This window comes from Globicephala melas, chromosome 9, assembly GCF_963455315.2.
Source record: "Globicephala melas chromosome 9, mGloMel1.2, whole genome shotgun sequence".
Lineage (NCBI taxonomy): Eukaryota > Metazoa > Chordata > Mammalia > Artiodactyla > Delphinidae > Globicephala > Globicephala melas.
Genome location: NC_083322.1, coordinates 54,225,490 through 54,241,716, shown reverse-complemented (window position 1 = coordinate 54,241,716; position 16,227 = coordinate 54,225,490). Strand labels below are relative to the sequence as shown.

The following is a 16,227-nucleotide window of genomic DNA, read 5'->3' as shown; positions in this document are numbered from 1 at the left end:
TGTTTTCTAAGAATGTTTAAAAATTGGGAAAGTGGTCACAATAAAATGTTAAGTGATAAATTACATGCAGTTTGACCTCACAACCATAAATATTTATGCACTGAAAAAAGACTAGTGGAAAATATATTTGAATAACCTTAGTGGTTAGTTCTGGAATACAAGATTATCTGTTTGTTTTTTTTTGCGGTACGCGGGCCTCTCACTGTTGTGGCCTCTCCTGTTGTGGAGCACAGGCTCCGGACGCGCAGGCTCAGCGGCCATGGCTCACAGGCCCAGCCGCTCCGCAGCATGTGGGATCTTCCCGGACCAGGGCACAAACCCGTGTCCCCTGCATCGGCAGGCGGACTCTCAACCACCGCGCCACCAGGGAAGCCCTGGTTTTTTAATTTAATAAGTTTTTCTGAGTTTTTTTCCAAGTTTTCTACAATTAATACATAATTCCTTTAAAAAACACAAAATCTATAGATATTATTTTTTTAAGAGAAAAAATCTGTGATAGCTTTCTATCTGGGTATGTTCATTAATGACAAGTGTAAAGTATTATTTATCACTGTGATGCTCAAAGCGAATAAACATTTTTACAGTGAATCTACCATAACATATTTATTATAATGTTTTGATTATTTAAATTTTTATGTAGTACTTAGGAACATAACTTTTCTCAGTTTATTAAACACTTGGTATTCCCTTTACTGTATTATATGTAAATGTTAAAATTAATAGAGCATCTGGTGAGAAGATGAATTTCTAATTAGCTCAACTATGGTTACAATAACTCAATTTTTCCTACCATGCAGTTTTTATAACAACACAATGGCGTATTATAAATTGACTAATGTTTGTAAGTATTCCATATTAAAATATACAGATTATACACACACAAACATACCTACACATGTACTGTACCTAACTTTTCTGCACATGAATAGAATAACTATTTCTGATAACAGATTTCCATAATAACCTCTACTCCTTTTCTCTGCAAGGTTTTATCCTACCTCAAAGCAGGCAAAACTGAACAACAGATAAAACAGTCAGGGTAGTAAAGTGTTTCCAGAGTTTAGTAATCTCATCAAAAAGTTTAGTTCCTCAAATGAGCATGTTTCTATACAGACTAAAGAGCTAATAAGCACAAGTCCTGAAGTAGGTTCTGACTCGTTCCATATGCTGTTGTCAAGGCAAATGGGATGCCAAAAACATTCAGGCTGGATTCCCTTGGTTTTGCCAAGTCCCTGTTGACGGAAAGCTAGGCCAGAGGGATAGGAGAATTTAAGAATATGAGATTTTCTTTGACAGCTCAGAAGACCAGACTGGTTACAGAAAATTGTGATACCCCCAGTATTTTTTTTTTTTTTTTTTGCGGTACGCGGACCTCTCACTGCTGTGGCCTCTGCCGTTGCGGAGCACACGCTCCGGACGCGCAGGCTCAGCGGCCATGGCTCACGGGCCCAGCCGCTCCGTGGCACATGGCATCTTCCCAGACCGGGGCACGAACCCATGTCCCCTGCATCAGCAGGCGGACTCTCAACCACTGTGCCACCAGGGAAGCCCAGATACCCCCAGTTTTAAAGGGAGAACCAGACCTCAAAATTACCTAGAAATAGTATAAATCTAAATAATGATATGTGACTTCAGGTCAGTTATGCCCACTCTGAATATAAGTTTGTAAAACTGATTAAATATTTCTGAAAAATATAAACAGAAAAAGCTCTTCATCTACATTATTTTTCTCCATCTCGTTTCAGTCAAGGACTGCCCAAACTCCATTCACATGGGTCACACAGCTTCCCAAATCAACAATGAAAATGAGTTTTCAATATCTAACTCTTCAATGTGTTAAGACAGTTTCTTAAAGTGGTTTGCATGTAAATGTGTCATATTAAAGCATGTTATTATATTTTTAAGATACATTCTTCTGTATCACTTGAGAAAAACTCTCATATCTCACTTTAATAGTCAATTAAAACATAATCTTGCAGAGAGTGTCCTGTATATTGTTAAACAAAAGGTTTTTACCCTAAAAATATTTCTGTTCAGTTAAAAAGATAAATAAATGCCAAAACTTTTCAGGGAGGGAGCACATTATTAAAACAATGACTCAAAAGAAAAAAAAAAGTACACCTTGAAGTAGAAATATACAACTGCATTTTTAAATAAATATATTTAGTAAAGATATTGCTATGTATTTATACAGTTCATGCATCAAAACACGCTCACTATGCAAAATTTATTAAACTGCATCCTCCGGCTGAAGGAAAACTGTAGGATAGGATTAATTAGCACAGCATGTGTGAAAGCTTTCTTTCTCTGTTCCTTGTCAGTTGCTATGGTTACACTACAGGAAGAAAGCTACAATACCTTCTAAAAAGGATGAAGTTCATGGGTTATTATCAAAACTTCTTATATTAATGTTCAGTTTGAATTAAGAGTCAAAAAGCAACGTGAAATGCTAACTAGATGACTATAGTTTATTTATACACTGCTGCTTTGGCTGAGTGTGTACATATGAAAGGGTGCATGTTCCTTAGGGCACCTAAAATGGCTTGCCTAACGATTCAGAGTATCCAACTTGAAGATGTTACCACTTCTAACTAAGGCAAGACCTTAAGAGTGGAGTAAAAAATCCTATCATTCAAGCCCTCTTGCCAATTATTCAAAGTTGGACAACCTTGATTCTAGCTAGCATAGTAGAATCTTAGATTTCCAGAAGAGTTAAGAAGCTTTACAGGTAAGCTCTTACCCAAGGAAAGAATTCCTTTTCATATCTCTATAAGATGGTCTAACTTCTGCTGCCACCCTGAGCCTGGTTCTACCCTCTGGTAGGGACACAAAGTAAATCATGTGACAGTTCTTCCAACATTTGCCTCCAGAAGCCCAGCCCTTTGGCGCCAACCAATGGAGATTCTTCAGTCTTTATCTTAAAAGTTCTCTCAGCTGCAATGGATACAGCTGACCACTCCCATTCTTTTAAATTTACTCCCTTGACTTCTCAGTTATGGAAGAGATAATAGGAGTGACTTGGTCTGCTTCTGGAATCTTCCTCTATCTGCCCCATAACTGCTGGACTTGTCTAGAGTTATATATTTAAACCAGTGCTTTCTAAATGTATACACTCTGTGGGTAACTGTGGCTAATGCTATGTTTTAACTGTCATCCCTAGGTGACTTCTCTTAAGATTTTATCTCCAGCTCATACTTGTCTGTGGGCTTCAGATCTGGGTCTACCCAATTCCTCACTAGACATAGGGATGAGGATGTCCTACAGGCACTAACCACAAGTTACAACCACTAACCACTGGACCCCAACCACAAGTCTCTATGGCCAATTGCACCGTTAATACAGGGAACATGCTGTGAGTCCAGGGTCAAATGCAATTTACTAGTAAACTGTTTTAGGTTCCCCAAACAGTAAAAGTTATTTTAGCTGTACACTCATGTTCATTAGATTTCTATTCTATGCACATCTAATTATTCTTTCAAATTCTAATGCATCCTTTTTGCAGGCAGTAACATCGGTTGGAGACTTGAGTTATCCCTCTGACTCTATGGAGAAAATTGCTAAAACTAGCATTGGTGTCCAAGAATACTAATTCCCATGTCTTTGCTTTGACTAAGGAATTGAGGAAGAACTGGCAATACTGACTTGTTTCTTTTGAATTAAGTGGAATAATGGCAAAAGGTAGATGGACTTGCGAAAGCCAACTAAAATACAATATAAAGGAATATCTCTCACCACTTCAGTCTTTCCAGAGGATGTGCCACTGTTCTGTGCTTGTCAGTGGTTTTGTATTTTATATTAGAGCAACTCCCACACGTCTCTCTCACACCTTACCTCATTCCCCAAACTGAATGATCAGAAAAAGAGTGTCTTGCTCTTAATCGCAAAATCAATATTTCTAGGAAAGGGGCTCCTTTCTTCACAGCTTGATACCACACAGACATGACATACTTGGGTAACAGTTTACCATTAGGCTGTCAGGCTGAAAAGGGGAAGACTTCTCTATTCTGTGAGCTAGTCCACGGAGTAAGGCTTTTATATTTCTTTCCCATTCCGCAGTCCTGAGAACTGGCCTGGAATTTATTTTAAATAGACATTTTTAATGGTGTCCTCTCCCTCCTAGAGGGTTTACATTAAGTATCTGATGATGTACTAAAGCTATTTTTAAAAATTCATTATTGCTGCTCTTACAGTGTATCAATAAACAACCATCAATCAAAACAAAACAAAAAAGCATTTTCTTCTGGTGTTGTCCAGAGTTTTGGCTTTAACCTTTTGTCTCTGCACTTGACAAGTTTTCCTGGAGGATCTGATTTACTCCCATGTGTTCAGTTACTATCTGTCTGCTGAAGATCCCAAATATGTATCTCTACTATCAATCTTCCCCTAAAACTTTAGATTTCTAAATAAAAAATGTCAACTTAGATCCTCCATATGTATCTTTAAGATTTTTATTGTCCCCAATTCTCCAACCATTACTACCCCCTCCAGTGTTCTATAACTCACCACTAAACATCACCATCCATCCATTCTCCAAAGCTGGAAGTCTTGTTTCGTTATAGGCTACTTTTGAAACAGGAGGGAAGGGGACAGGGCACAACCTTTAAAAGAATGACATAGCCAGAGGACACGACATAAACTGATTAGAACCAAGTAGGTCCAAGATGGCGGACTTCCACTAGACCTTGAGCCTCAGTATACGCTGATTTTTAACACATCAGCAAGCTAAATGACACACCCACAGGTGCCATGACAGTTCCAAGGCTGACTCTAAAAGTCAAAGAGTGGGTAGTGGCCCAGTTCCTGGAAATTCCCACCCCTTCCCCCAAATAGTTGGAATACTCCCCCCACTCATTAGCCTATGAAATTACCCACCCCAATAAAAACTGACAACCCCATACCCTGAGCCGCTCTCCCCTTCTGAGATGGACCATACTCTGTCTGTGAGGTGTGTTTCTCTCTAAATAAATCTACTTCCTACCTATCAACTTTGTCTCTCACTGACTTCTCTCTGCAATGAGAGATCAAGAACCTGAACTTCATTAAGTCCTGAGACCAGGTGTGTGATCTCAGTTGAAAGAGCGTGGGTTCAAGTCCCAATCTCAGTTGCACAGTTTCACTTTCACTTAAAAAATTTAAAAATTCAATGGATTTTACTTTATAATTGCTCTCTTTTCTTCCTTCTCCTTAGGTCCTCATCATCATCTCTTGCTAGAGTATTGCACTAGCCTCAGGTCTGTCCATGGCAAATAGTTATCAACTTCGAAAGACATCCTAGACAATAAATGACCTACATTTACTGAGATTAATTTTACTGAAAATTAAAGTTTAACTGGAACACTCTTCAGTGTGAATAATAAAAGACTTGAATGCCCAATCTTCCCCTATAAGCATCCTCCAAACCTCTTGTCCCATATTTGCCATAACAGAAAGCAGGAAATGTGAGCATTTTAAGGACAGGTCTTTGTTTTTTATACACTTAATATCACATGGTGTTGCTTAAAGTGGAAAAAAAGTTTTGAGATAAGTTATAATCTCCTTTTCTTTCCTTTAAATGAAACATCTTTTTTTTTTCTGTCCAGATTTCTACTTTAACAGAAGCTACTCTTTACAGAATACAAAAATCCCTTTAAAATGTTATGACTGGCATTTGTCAGAATCTTTCAACTGAATAAGAGTAACCTCTGAAAACAAACTCTAATTAAAATGAAATTAAGTCCAGAAGACATTAAAACATGTTAAGGCAACATTTTATTTTGTTCTGATTGTATATATATGTGTATATATATATATATACATATATATATATATATTTTTTTTTTTTTTGCGGTACGTGGGCCTCTCCCTGCTGTGGCCTCTCCCGCTGCGGAGCACAGCCTCCGGACGCGCAGGCTCAGCGGCCATGGCTCACGGGCCCAGCCGCTCCGCGGCATGTGGGATCTTCCCAGACTGGGGCACGAACCCGTGTCCCCTGCATCGGCAGGCGGACTCTCAACCACTGTGCCACCAGGGAAGCCCTGAATTTTTTAAGTTAATAAATTATGCCTAACTTCTGTCTATCCTCAAGGGCACTTCTTTTATATCTTTCATTTGAAATAACAGAAATGATCATAATATTTTAATAAAGACATTCTAAACAAGAAAGGAAATTTTCAAAGAATTAAATTTTTTATATAGAAAGACTTTATTTTCTATTTTGCACAGAAGATAAAAACAATATATTCCTTTGGGAAATACTGCTTTACATGAAATTAATAGAAGTGGTGGTAAGACCAATTAGTCAGAGTTCTTTGGCTGTCTACCATATAAGAAACATGCTTTTGCTACCAGAGCAGTAGTCTGCATATCAGAAGACTTGTGATAAGAAAAAAACGAAATGCCTGACAGTCGTTCTGACACTAAGGAGTTAGTTGTGTCTCCTTGATTAAGTCACTTAAGCTCTCTTGCTTATGTGTACAATAAGGGGGCTGAGATCAGAGTCATCAAACTGCGGCCTATGAGCTGGCTACCTGTCCTTGTAAATAAATTTTGCTGGAACACAGCTACGTCTGTTCTTTCACATATTGTCTATGGCTGCTCTTGTGCTCAGCAGCAGAGTTGAGTAAGTACAACATGTAAAGCTACAAAATTTAGTATCTGGCCTTTAAGAAAAAGTTTGTTGACCCATGGGCAGACTAAGGAAACTTTAAAGTCCATCTGGGTACTAAAACTCAGTGATCCTAAGAAAATATTACTAAGAACCTTGTTCATTAAATGTATGAGGTCATATATGCTCAACTTCTTAAAAAGCCCTTTTAAGTAAGTAATTCCACCTCACTGATCCCATCACATCACATCTGCATTAGCAGAAAAATGCAAAATCATTTTCATGAGCGTATACATGAATATATCATCATTTTCACAGTTCACTGGTTTACATTTAATTTTCTAGTTTCTGCTTCTCAGTTAATGAAACTCATAGTTATTATTCCAATGCTAGATGACAACACAATATAGAAAATGAATTTCATAACCTGACTAAATTGGCAATTTTGATGAATTTCCATATCCATGATGATTTGTTTCCAGTTTTTAAAAATTAAAGGTAAAACATACTAAATTCATCATAAGAATCTAAGTTTTAAATCAAGACATAATACTCAGAACTTTTAGGCCATTTGCTTATAAATATGTATTTATATACCAAAAATATTATGAGCATGCATTTGTATATGTTAAAGAGAGATTATTTATTGAACTGTAACTATAATTAGGTCAAATAAACTAAGAATAATTACAATTTTCTGCCAGAGGTATGCTTTGTGCTTAATATGAAAGAAGCCAATGTATAAGATGAAATTATCATACATACATAACATTCGAAATAACAACCTATGCTCATTAATTTTTTTAGCTTTGAAGAAAAATAATAAATCAGAGTGAGTGTTCCTCTTGGAGACTTTATGAGAAAATCATTCCCATTTCCTTCCTAAACCACCTAAAATTTTGTAAAGAGGAGGGGGGACAATACCCTTACCTAGTCTTATCATAGGTAATATAAAAATATGAGAATCTGTGGATAATATGCTCGTGATTATAATAGAGGCAAACTTGATGAGAAATTCTTGAGCAGTTACAATCTGTTGGGTATTCTGAGGGTTTTAAAGGTGTGATGTCATTTAATCATTGCAATAACCTAGAAGGTAATATAATTATTAGTATCCCAATTATACAGACAGGAAACTAATTTACCCCTTGGTCGACAGTAATAAGTGGCTATGCCCGGATGTGAATGCAGCCAGTGTCACCGCCTCCCCAGAAAGACTGGGCATCTGGGAACAAACATGCTCCTGGGCTCCAGATGGGCAGTGGCATAGACTGACTGGGTCCAAAGCCCAGAGCGGTGACAGGTCAGTCTTGTGAGAGAGGGAGAGGGATGGGGTGAGGACAGGGGACAGAGGAAAGAGAAGTGGGGAGAAAACACAGCTGGTTTTACTGAAAGGAGGTTCCAAAAGAATAAGTAAACTCAAGAGAAAATGACTGACGTTGTCTAGAGGGCCTCATAGAACAATCAGACAAAAAGCCCTCAAGGAAAAGAGAAGTTTGATAAGAGAAATGCTCAGGAACCTTCAAATTAGAGTTTGGTTGCTTAAATAAGAACAGTTCTTATCAGCTGCTTTGTTTGTCTGTTTTAAAGTGGAAGTTGGCAGAAAGCAGTAGCCCCAGAAACGGAGTAGTTAGCCAGAAGGCTGCAGTAACTTGGAGAGTAACTGCTAGGAATTCGATTGTTTTTTTTGGGGGGGATGCTCTTTATCTTACAGGACCCCAAAGGCTCATTGTTTTTTTCCAGAAACCTCAAACTTGGGTGTGGTTAAAGCTAATCTGAAGGATATGCTCTTCTGAGGTGTCCTTACTGAAGTGAATTTTTTAAATATTCCATGAGATGAAAATAGGCAACTATGCTCAAACTTGAACTAAGAGGTTTTTATGTTTTTGTAAGGGTAAATGTCCAACTAAATCAGTTCAAATTAATGAGGGAATCATTGAGCCAATTCAAGGGGAAAAAAAGGTTTAGGTCATGCTAAGTCATTATGATATTTTAAAATTTTTATGGTTGTTGCCCAATTTTTGTGAATTATTGTCTCCCATGCTTTTACTTTTTTTCTTTTCTCTTTTCATACTATTTGAACAGAGGTCATGTTATAGTTTGGGGTCTCAACACTGTACTCAGTACAGGATTTCAGACATCATAATGAGAAGAAAATGTCTACTAAAAGACATGAACATTATTTTGATGATTTTTAAACTTTATTTGGATGATTTTAAAACATGTTTTATGACATCTGGTGACAATCTTGGTTGTCCTGATACTGGAGTTGGGCATTACTAACATATAAATAAACTTTAAATCTCCAAAAGGAGGTATACTGAGCATTTGGGGAATATTTTCAAAGATACATTAATTCCATGAAACAAATATATATCACAATCACTGCAGAGATGAGTCATATAGCTTTTGTGCTGTAAAGAATCTAAGACAGTCTGTCTTCTATATTATCATTTTTTATAAGGAAGTTGAGGTCCACAGTTGTATCCATTCTGCCTCTACTGTTTCAAATCCATTCCCTTCTTTTTGTGCTCACTGCACTGTCATTTTAGGCCTTCATACTTATTCTTCTGGGTCTTGAATCTTAGAAAGAGCTCCTCACTGGTTTCCCAGCTGCCATGTTTGCCCTTCCTACTCCTTCTCCATAGTGAGGAAGAGACAGTTCCCTGTAGTGTGTAAGAGCTTCCTCTGTGTGCTCATGTGGGACCACCACTTACAAGCTGTGTGATTTGGGGCAAGTGATTAACCTAGCTGACTTTTAGTTGCTTCATGTGTGAAACGCATGTGGTAACTTTGCTGGATATTCTCTATTTGCCTCTCCTGATGCTTTTTTTTTTTTTTTTTTTTGCAGTACGCAGGCCTCTCATTGTTCTAGCCTCTCCCGTTGTGGAGCACAGGCTCCGGACGCGCAGGCTCAGCAGCCATGGCTCACAGGTCCAGCCGCTCCACAGCATGTGGGATCTTCCCGGACTGGGGCATGAACCCTTGTCCCCTGCATCGGCAGGTGGACTCTCAACCACTGAGCCACCAGGGAAGCCCTCCTGATGCAGCCTTGACTCTTCCTCCTTCCTGTTCTCTGCTGACCTTAATGAGCTTGTAATTACAGAGTTGTTGGTCCCCTGGCCTCAAGTGCAGTTTGGCCAGTGGGAGGCACAAGGACCAAAAATCAGAGGGAAGGAAAAAAGTGAGGTTGGTGTACATTTTTACCCTTGGCTCCTTCCCAGCTGGACAGGAAAATGGCTGTGGCTAAGTACTCCCTTGGAAGGCTACCACTCTTGCTTTCTTTTTTTTTTTTTTTTGGGCCACACTGTGCAGCAAGTGGGTGGGATCTTAGTTCCCTGACCAAGGATGGAACCTACGCCCCTGCAGTGGGAGCGCCGAGTCTTAGCCATTGGACTGCCAGGGAAGTCCCGGAAGGCTACCACTCTTGATCAGTGGGTTCCAGAATCTATTTCTCTCATAATCCTGCAGAGCAGAATGGTAAAGGCTCCCCACTACTGCTAGCCTGGAGGGGTTTTACATCTTTAAACCTGCCCACAGTTTCATAAATAGTCCCTTCATCCAACTCTCCTCAATCACCCTGCTTGAGTTGCCCTTTGTTTTCTTCTAGGATCCCTGATACAATGACCACACCTGACTCCTAGGGCATTTGTGTGATTAAATGAGAAATGCATGGAAAGTGATGAATAGTGCACTTGGCCTATAATAACACAGTACATATTGGCTATTATCATTAACTAAAACACCAGCTGATCAGGTCACTCCTCTGCTATAGAGCTTAATGGAGCCTGTGGGCTTTATTCTGAAAGTCCAAACTCTGAGAAATAACTTCCCCTGCTATTATTACCCCAGCCTTTTTTCTTCCCCTTCCTTTCTATGCTGTTATAGAACAGAACATAGGCAACTGTTACCTGCCTATCAAATTACCTGTAATTATCTGATTCCATGTCAGTTTCTTTGCACAACATGGTCTCATTCCTTGGAATGCCTTACTCAGCTGATGGATTCCTACATGTCCTTCATACCTATACTATGGCCAAGTCCTCCAGAAGCTTCCCTGACTTGCCCTCCCTTCCTGGTCCAGGCAGTGAGCCTTCCTCTGTTCTCTGAATGACAGCAGCCCTGAGCGTGCATGGACATCCCAAGTCATTCATTTACATATCAGCCCCCCAGACCCCCCGCCCCACATAAGACCGTAGTTTCCCTGAAGGAGGACCATGCATCATTCACCTTGGTAGCTCCAGCTCCTGGCAGGGCGTCGGCCCACAGTGAGTCTATTGTTGGACTGACATAGAGAAGAGAACAGCACCTATCATGAGCCCCTGAGACAGTGTTCCCATAGCAGGTGGTACGTGTTTGTCATCCTGGCCAACAGGGTGAATAACCAAACCAACCTCATCCAGAGCACCTCTACTTTTACCTGTGTTATAGCTTGGGACTTTGTGTCAGATTTCAACAGAAAAATCTGTTCCTGGGTTTAAAAATTTTAAAAACATAATGCAAGTAAGATTACATTGCCTAAAAGCTCATGATTTTTTTTTTTTTTTTTTTTTTTTTTTGCCACAGCATGCGGGATCATAGTTCTCCAATCAAGGATCAAACCCGTGCCCCCTGCAGTGGAAGTGTGGAGTCTTAACCACTGTACCGCCAAGGGAAGTCCCCTGATTCTTTTTGTTTTTTTGGTAAGAAGTAAACTCTATAAGTTATAGTAAGCACTATATATATATATATATATAGTGCTTTAATCTCTTTATGATGTTCATAAATATGTTAAATAAAAATATAATATCATACCATAAGGCTATTAATATACAAGCTACTGGTTCTTAATGTAAGTGATGAACTTATTTTCCTAACAAACTCCATGATGTCTCAAACTTTATCTAATGTGATATTTAAAATTTAGATGGGGATTTCCCTGGTGGTCCAGTGGTAAAGAATCCGCCTTACAATGCAGGAAACGCTGGTTCAATCCCTGGTCAGGGAATTAAGATCCCACATGCCGCAGGGCAATTAAGCCTGTGTGCCACAACTACTGAGCTTGTGCGTCTCAATTAGAGCCCGCGTGCTGCAAACCACAGAGCCCATGCCCCCTGGAGCCTGCACACCACAACCAGAGAAGAGAAAACCCGCACACCACAACTAGAGAGAAGCCCACGCACCACAAGGAAGAGCCTGTGCACCACAACAAAAAGATCCCGTGTGCCTCAACGAAGATCCCTTAGTGCTGCCACTAAGACCCAACACAGCCAAAAATAAATAAATAAATCTTAAAAAAAAAATTTAGATGAATGAAACCTCAAGAATTAATCAATCTCTCCAAATTTTTATATCACATCTCATTCTCTATTCAACTCATTTGGCAGTAAGTACATAAAACTGTTTTATTCATCTGTTTATCTCTGTTTATCTCTCCATCTACATTATAAGCTCCCTATGAGCAATGATCATTTCTTATGATTGTCCCATTTCTTACCATCACGTCCCACCCCTTCTGCATCCCAATATAACAGTCTTTTGTAAAACATAGGACTTAGACAAGACTGTCTAAAGCACATTCAGACAGGAGATCAATTTGCATCTACTTACTGGAATCCCTGCCTATGAACTGACGTGCTTATATGTGTGAAACCAGCTTAGATTCCAAGTACAACAATAGCAGGTGTCTCTTATTCTGCATGGCACCTTAGCTGCCTCTCAAAGAGTTAACTTAAGCATAGAAAGAGGTGTGCCCAGACCTGAGAGTTTCTTATAAAAAACCTTGATGAGCAGAAGTACAAATACACTCATTTCAAAGCTTCCAGCTGTTTAGTTTTACTGACAGGAAGAGACCTGAATTTACCTTAGCTGCTGACTGTTCCTTTATTCTAAGAAAAGCAACTTAATAGCAATTTCTGTTATATAAATGTAAAGCAAGCCCCTACCCACTGTTCTGGGGCAGGCTGTGAAATTAACTTGCATCTGGATGCTTCAAACAGACCAAAGGGTTTAATATAAACTGGGTGCCTGTTTTGGCAGAGCTAATAGGTTTCTGCGGCTCTGTAGTATATTTGAGGGAGACGTTTGCTGCCTCAAGGAACACAAAGGCAACGTACCAATGCCTCTCCCAGTTCTTGATCAGAGGTTTTCAGGAACCCAAAGGACTGAAGAAAGGGTAGGTGGTGAGAGCTATTCTTCACCCTACAAACCACAGGACCAATTAAGCCCAACTTAATAACATTTAAGTCTAAATCCTACCGAGATTACTGATACTGGACTGTTGGTTGTGTTTTGGTGTAAATATTAAGTGCTATGATTGTTTATTTGGGCTGCAGGTCAGAGCACCCAGTCCTGTGGCTAGGGGATGCAAGGGGGACCCCAAGATCTGAAATTAGACCTCTCAGGAGACTTAGATTCTCACAAGGAGGGAAATTCCTCTTTCTGAAGCCTTAGGGCCTGAATTCCAGGTAGCATCACTGGGGTACACTCACTTCGGGGAGAGGAAAGCCAGTCCTAGGCAGAGAGAGGGACGAGCAAGAGATAAACAGAGAGAACCCTCTCTCCAATGCTAAGCAGGGGTCTCTAGGTTCTGAGCCAACCACTTTGAACAGAAGTGAGTAGTACCACTACCTTGCCCTTCCCCAAATTCTCCACTTTCATAACTGTTGTTGGAAATGATACCCTGATGGTGGCTGCATTGTAGCAGTCTAAGGGAAGGGCCTGTTTTGCCCTTGAGCAGATGGCAAAGGAGGCCAGAATGGCTGTGGGAGTGCCAGTCACCAGGGAGGAGCCAGCTGTGCCAGAGGCCATCATAAGAGGCACTTTTACATGGTGGCATTGAGAGGAAGAGCAGAGGGCAGGAACATGAGGCACTGGTTTCTGACACGACAGGACAAGACCTGGAGGGCATGGGCAAATAAGCAGGGCCCACAGTGAGGAGCTCTGATGACCTGTGGGCATCCCTGCAAAGGGAGCAAGCCATCAAAAAATCTTGGTGAAGTATTACAGGCAGAAGGCACAGCAAGTGCCCGCACTCTGAGGCAGGAGGGGGCCTGGCACATATGATGAGGAGGCCCTGTGTGGGGGCAGTACACCCAGCATGTGCTCTGGTGCACCCACGCTTCCTGAACCCTCTCCCCATGCCTCCTGTGCCACTTCCCACATGGAATTCTAATTCCAACCCATCCTCAAATTCTTCCCTGATCCCCAAGATCAGAAGTCATTCCACCCTGTTGTGTGGATTTCCACAAGATTCTGCTGCACTTCTGATCTGTCACCCAGCACTTTACCTTGAAGCATCAGTCACTGGAGAGTGATACTACCTTATTTAAGGCAGGGACCACGTCTGATTCTTGAAAGTCCCCAGGGCCAGCCTAGACAGGGCCCAGCCTAGACAGGATGAGTAATGTGTTCACCAAGCTGGCTGGCTGGACTGAACTTGGAAGTCACTGGGTGTGTTTCAGAAGTTTCAGAAAGTGATCAATGGCACCTTTAACCTGTATTTATACACAGAAAGACTTATGTGCATGGATACCTATTGTGACATTGTTTATAGCAAAAGACCAAAAATAACCACAAATTCCAGGAGGAAAATAGCTCAATAAATTATGGTACAGCTTCAAAATGCAGCCGATGAGGCCATTAAATCTGTATGTACTAATATGGAACCAACTATAATATACTGCTAAGGGAAAAGGCAAAATAAAGAACAGTGGGCATGGTATATACTATTTGCATAAAAAGAAACATGCTTATACATGCGTATTATGTCTCTGAAAAGAAACATAAGAAACAGGCCAAGGTGACCTGTCTGTGGGGAAAGAAACAAGGAAACAGGAAGAAGAAGGATACAATTTTCTACTCCCATTTTATAGTCTTGGAAATATCTATTACTGTTGTGCGCATGTTACCTACTCAACAAAAATACTTGTTTTTAAAAGAGAGAAAGAAAAGGGGTCATATAAGCCCTAACCCAGTCCTGTGCAGTCTTAGCACCCCCTCCCCCTTTTCCGCCTCCGCTGTAAGAATTCAGCGTATGTATTCTTTATACTTTATAGCGTGGGTCCTAAAATAGTCATGGTTTGTAAACAACAGGCTTTCCTGGTGCAGCGAACCTGATGGCTGGCAGCAGTGAGTTAATGACTGGGTAGAGCAGGCTGAAATAAACTATTATTTAAATATTCTCACCACTATAACCAAGTTGCCTTCTAAAGCCCTCGCTTGTCTGCATAATAACCAGTTTAGCTACTAAGAGGATAAGCTTGCATGAGTAATCTGAATCATCAGGCAGTTCTGAAGTTACAAACAAAAAATCTTCCTTGAAGGGAAACATGCTTTTCCAAGTATAATACTTAGAACAGAGTTCCCTCAGATGAAAGTGTCAAGACTGCCCAAGCAGTTAGGATTTTATTTTAAATTTTTACAATTCATACAATAAAGGCTTCATTTCTATATCCAATGTAACCACATGAAGGCATGATGCTCTAAATAACTAAGAACTAACGGAGGTAAGACTATCAGGTATATTTTGAGAAGTTCGAACTCAGAATCAGCAGCCTGACAATCTATTTATCCTCACTTGTCAGCAAACATCACACATGCTGAATTTGAGAGGACCAAGAGTGTTCCCAGAAGACGGCCATGGTTTTAAAAGAGCTGTCAGCAATAAAATGTAAACTCATCTTGTGCTATACTAGACAACTGTCTTATCCTTTAAGAATTAAAGACAGAAACCTAACATCTGAAGCACATGTCCTTTTTAGAATCTGTTAAATATACTTTAAATATCCCCATCTTGTCAGTCCAAATAACTTGTTCTTCAAGGCATTTATCTTCACCAGTGAAGCTTTATTTGAAATCTTACAATGTAACTGAAGGCATTTTAAATTTAGAAACTTTCTTCAAACCAAATGTGAGTTCCGGAATCATGAATTCCTCTCTATTTTGCTATCCATTCTTTTATTGATTCTACTCATTCCTTCATTAAACAGTTCATTAAAGGAGCACAGAGGGGTAACTATACTTGAAATATATGTCTGGTGGTTAAGTAAAATTTAGTACATGTATGGATTGATTCATCTTTGAAATGGCTGTATATTGAAATCCAAAAGTATTTCAAATCCAAAAGTATGAGACAATACCTCATGGGCACTAAATGACTCTAAATGTATTAACATGTCATTAAAGATGAGACTACATCAAATGTTATGAACAAATGCAGCATATATTTCTAAAAATAAATTTCAAGGGAATTAATCTTCAAAACAAAAAAAAAGCCCCATAGACTTTTGAAAAACATATCCTTTACACTATATCATTTTCTATAAACTTGTTTTTTTGTCTTAAAAAATGGCAACTTGGGCTTCCCTGGTGGCGCAGTGGTTGAGAGTCCGCCTGCCGATGCAGGGGACACGGGTTCGTGCCCCGGTCCGGGAAGATCCCACATGCTGCGGAGCGGCTGGGCCCGTGAGCCATGGCCACTGAGCCTGCGCGTCCGGAGCCTGTGCTCCGCAACGGGAGAGGCCACAGCAGTGAGAGGCCAGCATACCACAAAAAAAAAAAAAAAAGGCAACTTTACACATTTCTCACTTTTAAGTAAAAAGGTAAGCCATCTTTTGTAACACTTTTTTCCCAAAACACTTTTTCCTGTTAACATCCAGTTTTTG

The 16,227-nt window shown here is 40.0% G+C and overlaps 1 protein-coding gene across 9 annotated transcripts in view; it reads right to left on the bottom strand.

Annotated features, from left to right (window-relative positions):
* Positions 1-16,227, bottom strand: part of CDK14 (cyclin dependent kinase 14) — a 716,216-nt gene that overhangs the window by 229,011 nt on the left and 470,978 nt on the right. The gene's annotated exons all lie outside the window — the stretch shown is intronic.